The sequence below is a fragment of the Diadema antillarum genome, unplaced genomic scaffold, assembly GCF_040938485.1.
Source record: "Diadema antillarum isolate AM-2024a unplaced genomic scaffold, OU_Dant_1.0 seq00001234_RagTag, whole genome shotgun sequence".
NCBI classification, from domain to species: domain Eukaryota; kingdom Metazoa; phylum Echinodermata; class Echinoidea; order Diadematoida; family Diadematidae; genus Diadema; species Diadema antillarum.
In genome coordinates, this window is record NW_027272022.1 from 810516 (window position 1) to 821857 (window position 11342).

General features: G+C 37.7%; 1 protein-coding gene across 1 annotated transcript in view; it reads left to right on the top strand.

Annotated features, from left to right (window-relative positions):
- The window catches only part of LOC139745125 (UDP-glucuronosyltransferase 2C1-like), a 100791-nt gene that overhangs the window by 32517 nt on the left and 56932 nt on the right, over nucleotides 1-11342 (top strand). The window lies entirely within an intron of this gene.

The following is an 11342-nucleotide window of genomic DNA, read 5'->3' on the forward strand; positions in this document are numbered from 1 at the left end:
TCCGCTCGCTCGGGTTCAGTCGCGTTCATGATATTCAGTGAAAAGAATTAATACAAGAAGTGTGTTTCAATTACACCATTTTATAGGCAAATTCTTCCATAATAATCTACACTAAAATATACTGCTATGTACCTTAAACAAGTGGGACTGTATCACGTCGATAAAACGCGTAAAAACATGCATCAAATTGCACCATTTGCAACATCAAAATGCAAAAAGTTCTTCCCGTGGGAGGGGGGACATCCCCCCTCCCACACCCTCCCCTACCCCCTCGCTCGCTCCGCTCGCTCGGGTTCAGTCGCGTTCATGATATTCAGTGAAAAGAATTAATACAAGATGTGCATTTAGATTACACCATTTTAAAGGCAAATTGTTCCATAATAATCTACACTAAAATATACTGCTACCTTAAACAAGTGGGACTGTTTCACGTCGATAAAACGCGCAAAAACATGCATCAAATTGCACCATTTGCAACATCAAAATGCAAAAAGTTCTTACCGTGGGAGGGGGAAACCCCCCTCCCACACCCTCCCCTACCCCCTCGCTCGCTCCGCTCGCTCGGGTTCAGTCGCGTTCATGATATTCAGTGAAAAGAATTAATACAAGAAGTGTATCTAAATTATACCATTTTATAGGCAAATTGTTCACTAATAATCTACATCAAAATAAACTGCTACCATAAACAAGCGGGAGTGTTTCACGTCGATAAAACGCGCAAAAACATGCATCAAATTGCACCATTTACAACATCAAAATGCAAAAAGTTCTTACCGTGGGAGGGGGGACACCCCCCTCCCACACCCTCCCCCCTCGCTCGCTCCGCTCGCTCGGGCTCGGTCGCTTCGCTCCCTCGCAGACTAACCGCCCCCCCTAAGATGAAATCCTGGCTACGCCGTTGTTTCATTGCACGAGTTAATCCCATACATTATTTGTTTCATACAGCGCCTTCAACAATAAACACTAACAGACTTACTAGTTCAAGAAAGAGTCTTGAATTCAGTGCAGAAATGGCAACCATAAGGCCTAGGTGTCCAGGCCTACTACTGAGTGGTAGTAATAATAGTAGAAGTATTTTCATGGAATGCAAATCAGTAGCACATTCACATTACATACACATGTACGCAGCCGAGTGCAAGTAGCATTGAAGTTGATTATTCCAGTAAAATGAGTGACATGATGCACGCTTGATAGTAAGAGTGTTGAGTGCACACGCCAAAGGTAATTGTTTATTGTGACATCAGACTCAGTAGACCTAGTCATGCAATGGAACAGAAACTGTTTATTAATTGTAGACCCCTATTTTAATATGGGAGTCAATGGAAATTGGTGATGTCAGCCAATATGGCCCATGCGATAGAAGTTTTTACAGTTCAGAGCTTGACGCCACTGCACTGGCATTGCAACATTGGCGCCCTAAACCCTGGGGCGCTCATCACACAGGGGGCTTCGTGTTTGGGCTGGTCGCAGTTCTATTGTAGCGCCCATAGGGTCTACGTACTATTGGTGGCCTAAACCAGGGAGCACCTCCCTGCCTAAACACAACGTTAAATATAAAACCCATCTAACAGCATATGCCCTACATTTTATCACAGCATAGTGGGGCATGATAAGGCCTAGAACTGTGCCTTTCTGCGTAGAAATTGATAAATTAAACCTTACAAGAGTGTAGGAAGGGGTGAACTGACACTAACTTGTGACAATACTGTTACTCAGTGTTAGACGACAGTTAGGCCTACGCTACAGTAGCCTGTGTTAATGCCCATGGCCATAGCTTTACCTTTCAGTCAAGACACCAACATCATAAATCATTAGGTAGAATGGGCGCTTTATAAGAGTCCCTGTATTATTACACTTGTACTTGCAGTTTCACCGAAATAGAGCCCCCACAATACTAGTATAACGTTAGCCTACATGTAACTTGTTACAATGTTTGGATAGACACATTAGCCATGAACAGCTAACGTTAGCGCTGGCGCTTCAGGGATGGACAGCGCTGTATACAGCGGCAAGGCTCAAACTCGCCAAAAATGTAGGGCGGTTAGTGCACATCTTAACATCTTTTATCTTTGGTTACTGAGTCCCAGAGTTATCAAACACATTCTTAAGCATTCATACAGTAATATGCTCACCTTTAAGCAACTTGGTCAAGCTTCCGTCAGATCATGCCCTCAAAAAACTCCGGCCTGCATGACTTAGTATAACTGCCTTCAAGACCAACCCAACTGTTCGAGTCAATAGCGTTTAAATGTTTGCAAATGGTCGATGGTGGTACATGGTACATGGTAGGTACAAGTACATACTATAGTACATGTACAATGTACATATTGTGCACTGAATGTGTGTGTATGACTACGCTATCTAGCATCGCATGAAGCAAAGTGACGGCCAGCGCCAATTCCGGTTTTAGGCGGTTCAAGATAGCGCATGACGTCATTTACAAGTCATCTGATTGGCTGAAAGTTTAAGTCCTTGTTAGATTTAGATTGCGAACAGCTTCGACACTCAACTTTTAATCGAAGCCACCTAAAATAAGTCTTAAAGACTTAAAATATTTTAAGTCGTAAGAAAGATTTAAAATTTAAGTCCTAGAAATTAAGAGAGTTCGTTGCCCCCTACGCCTCATTTCGAAAGATTCTATATTCTTTTGCGAGATTTCTAGGTCGGAGACGTATGTATACCTCGTCTTGCAAAACCTAACTGTTTTAGTTGCTCTCGAGTCGGAATCCGTAGAGCTCTATACGCAGCATCACACCGAGGAAAAGAGACTATGTGCCCTCAAGTAAACAAACGGAACGACGCGACGGCTGATAGCGCAGTGCGATCACAGAACTCCACGCACACACGACGTCCATACAGGTCTGCAAAGTGCCATGAACCCCCATGATTACGCAATATTCCCTCGCCGCGCCGTCTCTCTCCCAAATTCACGGAGGTGAAAAGGTCAACCTCCCAGACCAAGCCGTGCGGTACACATCGCTCGCGTGTGCGGAAGATAACGGTTGAAAAAGCCCCAAGCCCAATGTCGTCAAATTCAAACGGTAGAGGGAGGTAAGGTCGTATCACGGGGGAAAGTGTGGGTCCCACACTTTTATCGGACGACGTATTTTTGCATTTCTCAGCCATTTCTAGACCAATTTTTGTCAAACAAACTTTGAATTCCCCATAAATTTCAATGCTCTTTCATATTTCATAAGTAGTTTGTCATTATCTTGCCAAAAAATTTCATCCCGACGTGCCACCATCAACCAAAACAGGACCTTCCCTTTAAAGCAAATTATACTGAATAACCATCAGAGATGTTCCATTGGTTAATGGTGTCATTAATGAAAGTTGATTATGCTTGAGATAAAAACTGGTGATCAGTACGTCAGTGTGAGCCAGGCGATTATGATGATTGGCAACAAGAGCAACATACTGTCCATAAAAATGAGTTCTGGTTGAAAATCCAAATTGGCAAACGTCTCTGATCAAAGCGAATGTCTCTGATTGAAAATCTCTAAAGGGATATTCCCTCATCTGACACGTACACACTGCATGATACTTTATTTGCGCGCTTATAGTACGCACTGACGCGCCATCTTGGAATCGAGTCGGCATAATTCAACAACGGAAATGCCCACAAATCCTGAAAATGTGAGTAATAACAAAAACTTTCCTGGTGTTTGTGTCGATTTATAACAGTTATCATTCCGTAGATTTGCCAATTAGTATCATCTGTGAAATTATGTATTTTAACCTTTGGATTATAAATAAATTAAAGAAGGATGGACAGTAAATATGTAAGATTCTACATGAAGATCAAAGACCGCACGTCTCTGAGCAAAATGAAAAACGTCTCTGATAATTACTGTTTCATGAAATAAAGACATCCATTCTACAAATTTTGAGAACATTAAAGTAAAATTAGGTCTGGATGGGTGCGGTTAGTATTATAGGAACAAGAAGAACAAAGTTTACACGGGCGTGTTATAATATTAAGAAAAATGAAGCTTCCTGAAAGATGTTGAAAATATGTAGAAGAGTTTCAAATTTAAGGTTTTCTGTTGATTGAGCAAGTTTAAACACATTGCCTAGACAGAAATTGTGTTTTATGACTAGTAATAGGTCAGTAGTCTATAATTATAATGTAATAGTCACTTTGAATTACGTATTTTTTTTGTGAGAGAAGCAGAAATGTAAGAAAAACAGGATTAGGTCAGGGACGTTCTCTGAACAAATAAGATCTGTTCTCAAACCAATATTAATGACCCATCATGGCGAATTGGTGCTTACGTTTGAAGCACATAGGTTCCTCAATCCAAATATAATGCTAATATCTTGTAAAAATCAAACCCATTAAGTACTGATAAGCAAAGATGTTTACGTCAGAGACGTTATACGGGACGTTTTACATATTTTCAACTACTACAATTGGGAGTCGATCTTTCATTATTCCACAGTAGATGGCCCTCGTATACATACATTGTTCTAGGTAATTTGCGCAATCTAGAAACAATGTTGATTTTATAATTTTGATCAGAGACGTTCATTTTGTGCGTACATTGCTCCAGTGCATGGTAAGTTAACTTTAATATCATTTTTACTCTATTTTTTTTTCTTACAGCAAGATGGGAAGACCGGATGGATTGTAAACACTCCGAATATCCTGTTTAGGATCTTTAGTCTCAGTCATGTTCATGGAGCCTACAAGTTCCAGACCACGGCCGTGGTACTGGCAAGACCGGACGGATATCTGATTGGAGGTGCTATCTGTTTACACAATAATGACTTTCCCAACCCCGGTTTCAGCTGGTGTCGCAAGCGACACAGTCGATACTATGCACTGATTGAGGACATTGAATACCAAATGAAGGAGAAATTCAGTTCAATGTTATAATGCCGACTCCGTTTTTAATGCACGTCACTACGTTTGCTTTTCAGCCTGTGAAATTTGAGGCTTATACGCTAAGAAGTAAAGGTTCAAATAATTTGCACCCAATTTGAAACAATGGCAGGACACACTTGAACCCTTAATTATGTTTAATTGCACCCTTACTTAACTGCCTTTTTGAATTTTTGCCAATTTCTGCAATAAGGTTTTTGTACAGTGGATAAGAATATGCAAATGAGTGAGCTAACCATGTCATAACCTCTCCATTTTCCATTGATCGTGTACAAAAAATAACGAAAATTTAATGTTTCTGGCATTGAAATCTGAAACATAATGCTATTCGTGGTCGATTATATACCTTCGGAATAGTGTTCAGTTACATATATACCCGGATTTAAGCCTGGGGCATAATTATGTTTGAATGAAAAACTGGAAATTTCAAAATATTATGTTCAAATGTTATGGCAAGTAGTGAGGGGATGACATAGCACATAGGTTCCTCAATCCAAATATAATGCTAATGTCTTGTAAAAATCAAACCCATTAAATACTGATAAGCAAAGATGTTTACGTCAGAGACGTTATACGGGACGTTTTACATATTTTCAACTACTACAATTGGGAATCGATCTTTCATTATTCCACAGTAGATGGCCCTCGTATACATACATTGTTCTAGGTAATTTGCGCAATCTAGAAACAATGTTGATTTTATAATTTTGATCAGAGACGTTCATTTTGTGCGTACATTGCTCCAGTGCATGGTAAGTTAACTTTAATATCATTTTTACTCTATTTTTTTTTTCTTACAGCAAGATGGGAAGACCGGATGGATTGTAAACACTCCGAATATCCTGTTTAGGATCTTTAGTCTCAGTCATGTTCATGGAGCCTACAAGTTCCAGACCACGGCCGTGGTACTGGCAAGACCGGACGGATATCTGATTGGAGGTGCCATCTGTTTACACAATAATGACTTTCCCAACCCCGGTTTCAGCTGGTGTCGCAAGCGACACAGTCGATACTATGCACTGATTGAGGACATTGAATACCAAATGAAGGAGAAATTCAGTTCAATGTTATAATGCCGACTCCGTTTTTAATGCACGTCACTACGTTTGCTTTTGAGCCTGTGAAATTTGAGGCTTATACGCTAAGAAGTAAAGGTTCAAATAATTTGCACCCAATTTGAAACAATGGCAGGACACACTTGAACCCTTAATTATGTTTAATTGCACCCTTACTTAACTGCCTTTTTGAATTTTTGCCAATTTCTGCAATAAGGTTTTTGTACAGTGGATAAGAATATGCAAATGAGTGAGCTAACCATGTCATAACCTCTCCATTTTCCATTGATCGTGTACAAAAAATAACGAAAATTTAATGTTTCTGGCATTGAAATCTGAAACATAATGCTATTCGTGGTCGATTATATACCTTCGGAATAGTGTTCAGTTACATATATGCCCGGATTTAAGCCTGGGGCATAATTATGTTTGAATGAAAAACTGGAAATTTCAAAATATCATGTTCAAATGTTATGGCAAGTAGTGAGGGGATGACATAGCACATAGGTTCCTCAATCCAAATATAATGCTAATGTCTTGTAAAAATCAAACCCATTAAATACTGATAAGCAAAGATGTTTACGTCAGAGACGTTATACGGGACGTTTTACATATTTTCAACTACTACAATTGGGAATCGATCTTTCATTATTCCACAGTAGATGGCCCTCGTATACATACATTGTTCTAGGTAATTTGCGCAATCTAGAAACAATGTTGATTTTATAATTTTGATCAGAGACGTTCATTTTGTGCGTACATTGCTCCAGTGCATGGTAAGTTAACTTTAATATCATTTTTACTCTATTTTTTTTTTCTTACAGCAAGATGGGAAGACCGGATGGATTGTAAACACTCCGAATATCCTGTTTAGGATCTTTAGTCTCAGTCATGTTCATGGAGCCTACAAGTTCCAGACCACGGCCGTGGTACTGGCAAGACTGGACGGATATCTGATTGGAGGTGCCATCTGTTTACACAATAATGACTTTCCCAACCCCGGTTTCAGCTGGTGTCGCAAGCGACACAGTCGATACTATGCACTGATTGAGGACATTGAATACCAAATGAAGGAGAAATTCAGTTCAATGTTATAATGCCGACTCCGTTTTTAATGCACGTCACTACGTTTGCTTTTGAGCCTGTGAAATTTGAGGCTTATACGCTAAGAAGTAAAGGTTCAAATAATTTGCACCCAATTTGAAACAATGGCAGGACACACTTGAACCCTTAATTATGTTTAATTGCACCCTTACTTAACTGCCTTTTTGAATTTTTGCCAATTTCTGCAATAAGGTTTTTGTACAGTGGATAAGAATATGCAAATGAGTGAGCTAACCATGTCATAACCTCTCCATTTTCCATTGATCGTGTACAAAAAATAACGAAAATTTAATGTTTCTGGCATTGAAATCTGAAACATAATGCTATTCGTGGTCGATTATGTACCTTCGGAATAGTGTTCAGTTACATATATACCCGGATTTAAGCCTGGGGCATAATTATGTTTGAATGAAAAACTGGAAATTTCAAAATATTATGTTCAAATGTTATGGCAAGTTGTGAGGGGATGACATGCTCATTTTGCCATTTGCAGATTCATAATGACCATTCAAAAACTGTTTACTGAAGAACTAGCGAAACTTCAAAATGTCACAACCTTCTCATTTTTGTGGAGCCCGTATGATTTTCTTTCTTATCAGCGAATAAATTTATACATTTGGGCTGAATTTCCCCTTGAATGAAGCTTTTTCCTTTGGAAGTAAGGTGAAATATTCTAGTGATATTTTTGAGGTTTGTAAGCCAAATACAGGAGAAAAGGAAAAATACTAACGTCTGTGATGAAACAAGAAAACGTCTATTAAGAATGTCCCTTACCTAGTCTCCACTATGAACACTATAATGCATCGCCTTTGAGTTGAAGGAAGAAGGATTAATAATCCCCTAACGATGTGACAGATAAAATGTGATATCGTTATGTTATCATTGTCAACCTCTTGAAAGAGGTTTTCAGTTCACTTTTCGTCAACAAACAGTTGCTATACCATACTGTCGATATTCTTTTGAGTTTGGTGTTGTGGCAAGTGCATTACATTGTTTACAATTTATATCTGCCATAGTATGAAAAAAAGCGTAGCGAAATTTGATGCTTCTAGGATAAGCAAAGGTTAATTACAGCTTTCTGAGACGACATCATAACAGTGGCCCAGGTAAGGTCCCTAATGAAAATACAAACTGGCTTATACTCATACAATTATATTTTAGACTAAGGGGTCAAATTAAATTAGTATCAATAAATTTGTGTTTACCTTTTTAACAGATTTGGACTACAATTGAAAGCAAACATATACAAAATTAATAGCGTGTGGGCACACCTGCATATACACCTGAAGGTAAAATGCAAAGTAGTGGTCATCATAAACAAAAACAATTCTCGACATTTAGGCCTAGGTAAATGATTTCTCAATGAATGTGGAATGTCCAGTTGCGAGCATCTTTTAAAATAGGGAGTTTGATGTTTAATTTTAGTGATAACTTACAGCCGAAACGTCCCTGATGGAAAAGCAAATGTCTCTGATATAAATGAGTAATTAGGTAAAGTAGTTGAAATTGCAAATTTTTCAGGTAATTTTGTTGTCTGTCATTAAAAGGTGTTGTAAGATCTGAATGATATATCAAGAACAGGCTTGTTGTTGATTTTTGGTGCAGAAATCGAAATTCCTCTTACAATTTGGAGATTCGTAGTTATAATCAATTAGTATGAAAAATAATTCAAGGTGAAATTACCATTCTGAATTGTTGACAAAAGATTAAAAGACATGTGTTTAATAAAGGAAAATGACATCATTTGTATTGCCTATGTCTGAGGAACGTCTATGAGTGAAACCAGAACGTCTCTGATCAAAACATGGCTTACTTCCAGCGTCTGTATAGGGCTTTTATGGTGATTTGATCAAACGAAATGCACTAATTCATTATTAGTATCTACTGAACATTAACATTTAAACAAATGAGACCCCTGCTACATGTTTTGTTCAAATGAGATGAAAGTGAAGATAAGAATATGAAAATCTCTGCTTAAATGACAAAAACTCCACTTTGTCTTTAACTTCCATGTGTATTAGCTTTTGTAAACTTCACAGCAGGCAAACAATATTTTAGGAACAAATTAACACAGTCTTCGAAAGTATGAACAAGATTAAACTATCTTCATTTGAATGTTTTTTCACCCTTCATTTGAATTTTCACTAAAACGATGTTTATTTTAGTCAGAGACGTTCGCCATTATGTCACAGTTCTATTTAACCTTGAATAAAAACAACACCCTTGGAGATATCCCAGTATAATTGGGTTTACAAGAAAGCTGACAATAATGACATTTCACTGAGATGTATCTATATCAATGAGTCACATGTTTTAATTTTGACCCCTGATTTGCCCAATTGTACATCGTTCAACGTTTTCACCCATATATATATATATATATATATATATAATATATACATATATATATATAAATATATATATATATATATGTATATATATATATACATATATATATATATATATATATATATACATATATATATATATATATATATATATATATATTAATATATATATATATATAACTAGCTGCGTCAGGTGAATGCTTCATCTTCTCGCACTGTATATATAGCACATGAATTCATATTCTATTGCTGTAAGTTCTTTTTTACTATATATATATATGATGAAAACTTTATTGTTGATTCGTCATATGATTCATCTATACAAGTGAAGAAATAAAATAGACTGAAACTGAAACTGATTATGATGGTGGTGATGTTGACCATGTGAGTTGCTGTAATCCTGCTTCACCCTCTGATTGAAAATGAAATAGAAAAAAAAAACTGATCTCGACAAAAATCTGTGAGGAATGAGGTCCGTGAATGGTGCAAACTGAACACAGTGATTAAGAAAAGTCGAAGCAGAAAAGCGAAACTCTCGTCGTTAGAATTCTGTCCAGTTCCAAGCTAAATGAAGTTCGAGTGGTTTGACAAAAACCCTGAACACATAGGAAAATTGTTTACTCGCCTAATACTGACAGACATCTGTCGATAAAGAAAATAGCAAACGATTATAGCATTGTGAACGTCATATTGAAATTGACCATCTCAATTTGTATAATATTGATAAAGGGTGGGAAGGTTGGCCCCGCTCAGACATAATTATATGAGAATGCCCGTAACGAATTGTGAACAGCTTTTTCACTGATTACACTATTGTATAGAATACACACACAGACGAAGGATCTCGATTTGAGTCGACCTTTACCTATGTGCTTGAATGCATAATTTCGTTGATGGGTGCTATATGTGGTTTTCGAAGGTACCCCGGTGAGCAGCTAATGAATCTGGTCACCCATCAAGTCCATGAATCCCACGCTGCTGTGTCATAAATGACACCACTTTAAGTGAGTTTGGCCATGAATTGTGACCGTGGGAAGGGCCAGAATAGGCTGATATATTTCATGATAATGATCCGTTATATGTTTTAAACTTCAATGAATCCGGTGACCAGATCCATTATGTTTTAAGCAGCGGAAACTTAGCCTTTTTTAATACCGAGGAAACAGCCGTCAGTCAGTGTTTTTCTTTTTCTTTCTACCTTTCAGGCGAGCAATTTTCTTCATGACCATCCGCTTCCTTTCTGCGACAATACGGGAATGTTTTTTCCACTCCAATGTATCAACTATTCCAGAAGTAAAGGAGGCGTAAAAATGTCGTGTTAATTTGATGATTACATCATTAACATGATTGATTGTCAGCAGAGATGTCAATGATCTGAAAGTCAAACAATTTACTTTCATTCTTGTCTCTCTATGAGCGTGATACTTGTTTATACTTTTGCCTTCAAAGATATTCCTCATTTGTCTACAACTTTATCGTTTTTCTTAGATTATCACCCAACGTTTCTCTGTGTGATTGCCTGTATGTGCGTATGTTTATGTGTGTGCATGCTTGTATTTGTTTTGCGTGTGTGTGTGTGTGTGTGTGTGTGTGTGTGTGTGTGTGTGAGTGTGTGTGCGCGCGTTTGTGTCTGTATTAATAAATGTTCCGGTTTATCTCTCTGTTCAGATCTCTCTCTCTCTCTCTCTCTCTTATTTTCTCTTTCTCTTAGACTCATGAGGGCTTGCATCTACAAAGATATTATCTATTTCTCATAGGTTCCTCACAAGAAAACAATAACCACAAGTTATGAAGTGAATTCGAATATATTCATTTATTTTCCATCTTTCATTGATGAGAAGTCGTTTCATTACGTACCACAATGGCAAGGTGTTCACGCTATACAACATGTCTCTGATGTTAGTATGGAAATTCGTGGGCCTGATTTTTTGACAAGAACACAGTATGTCA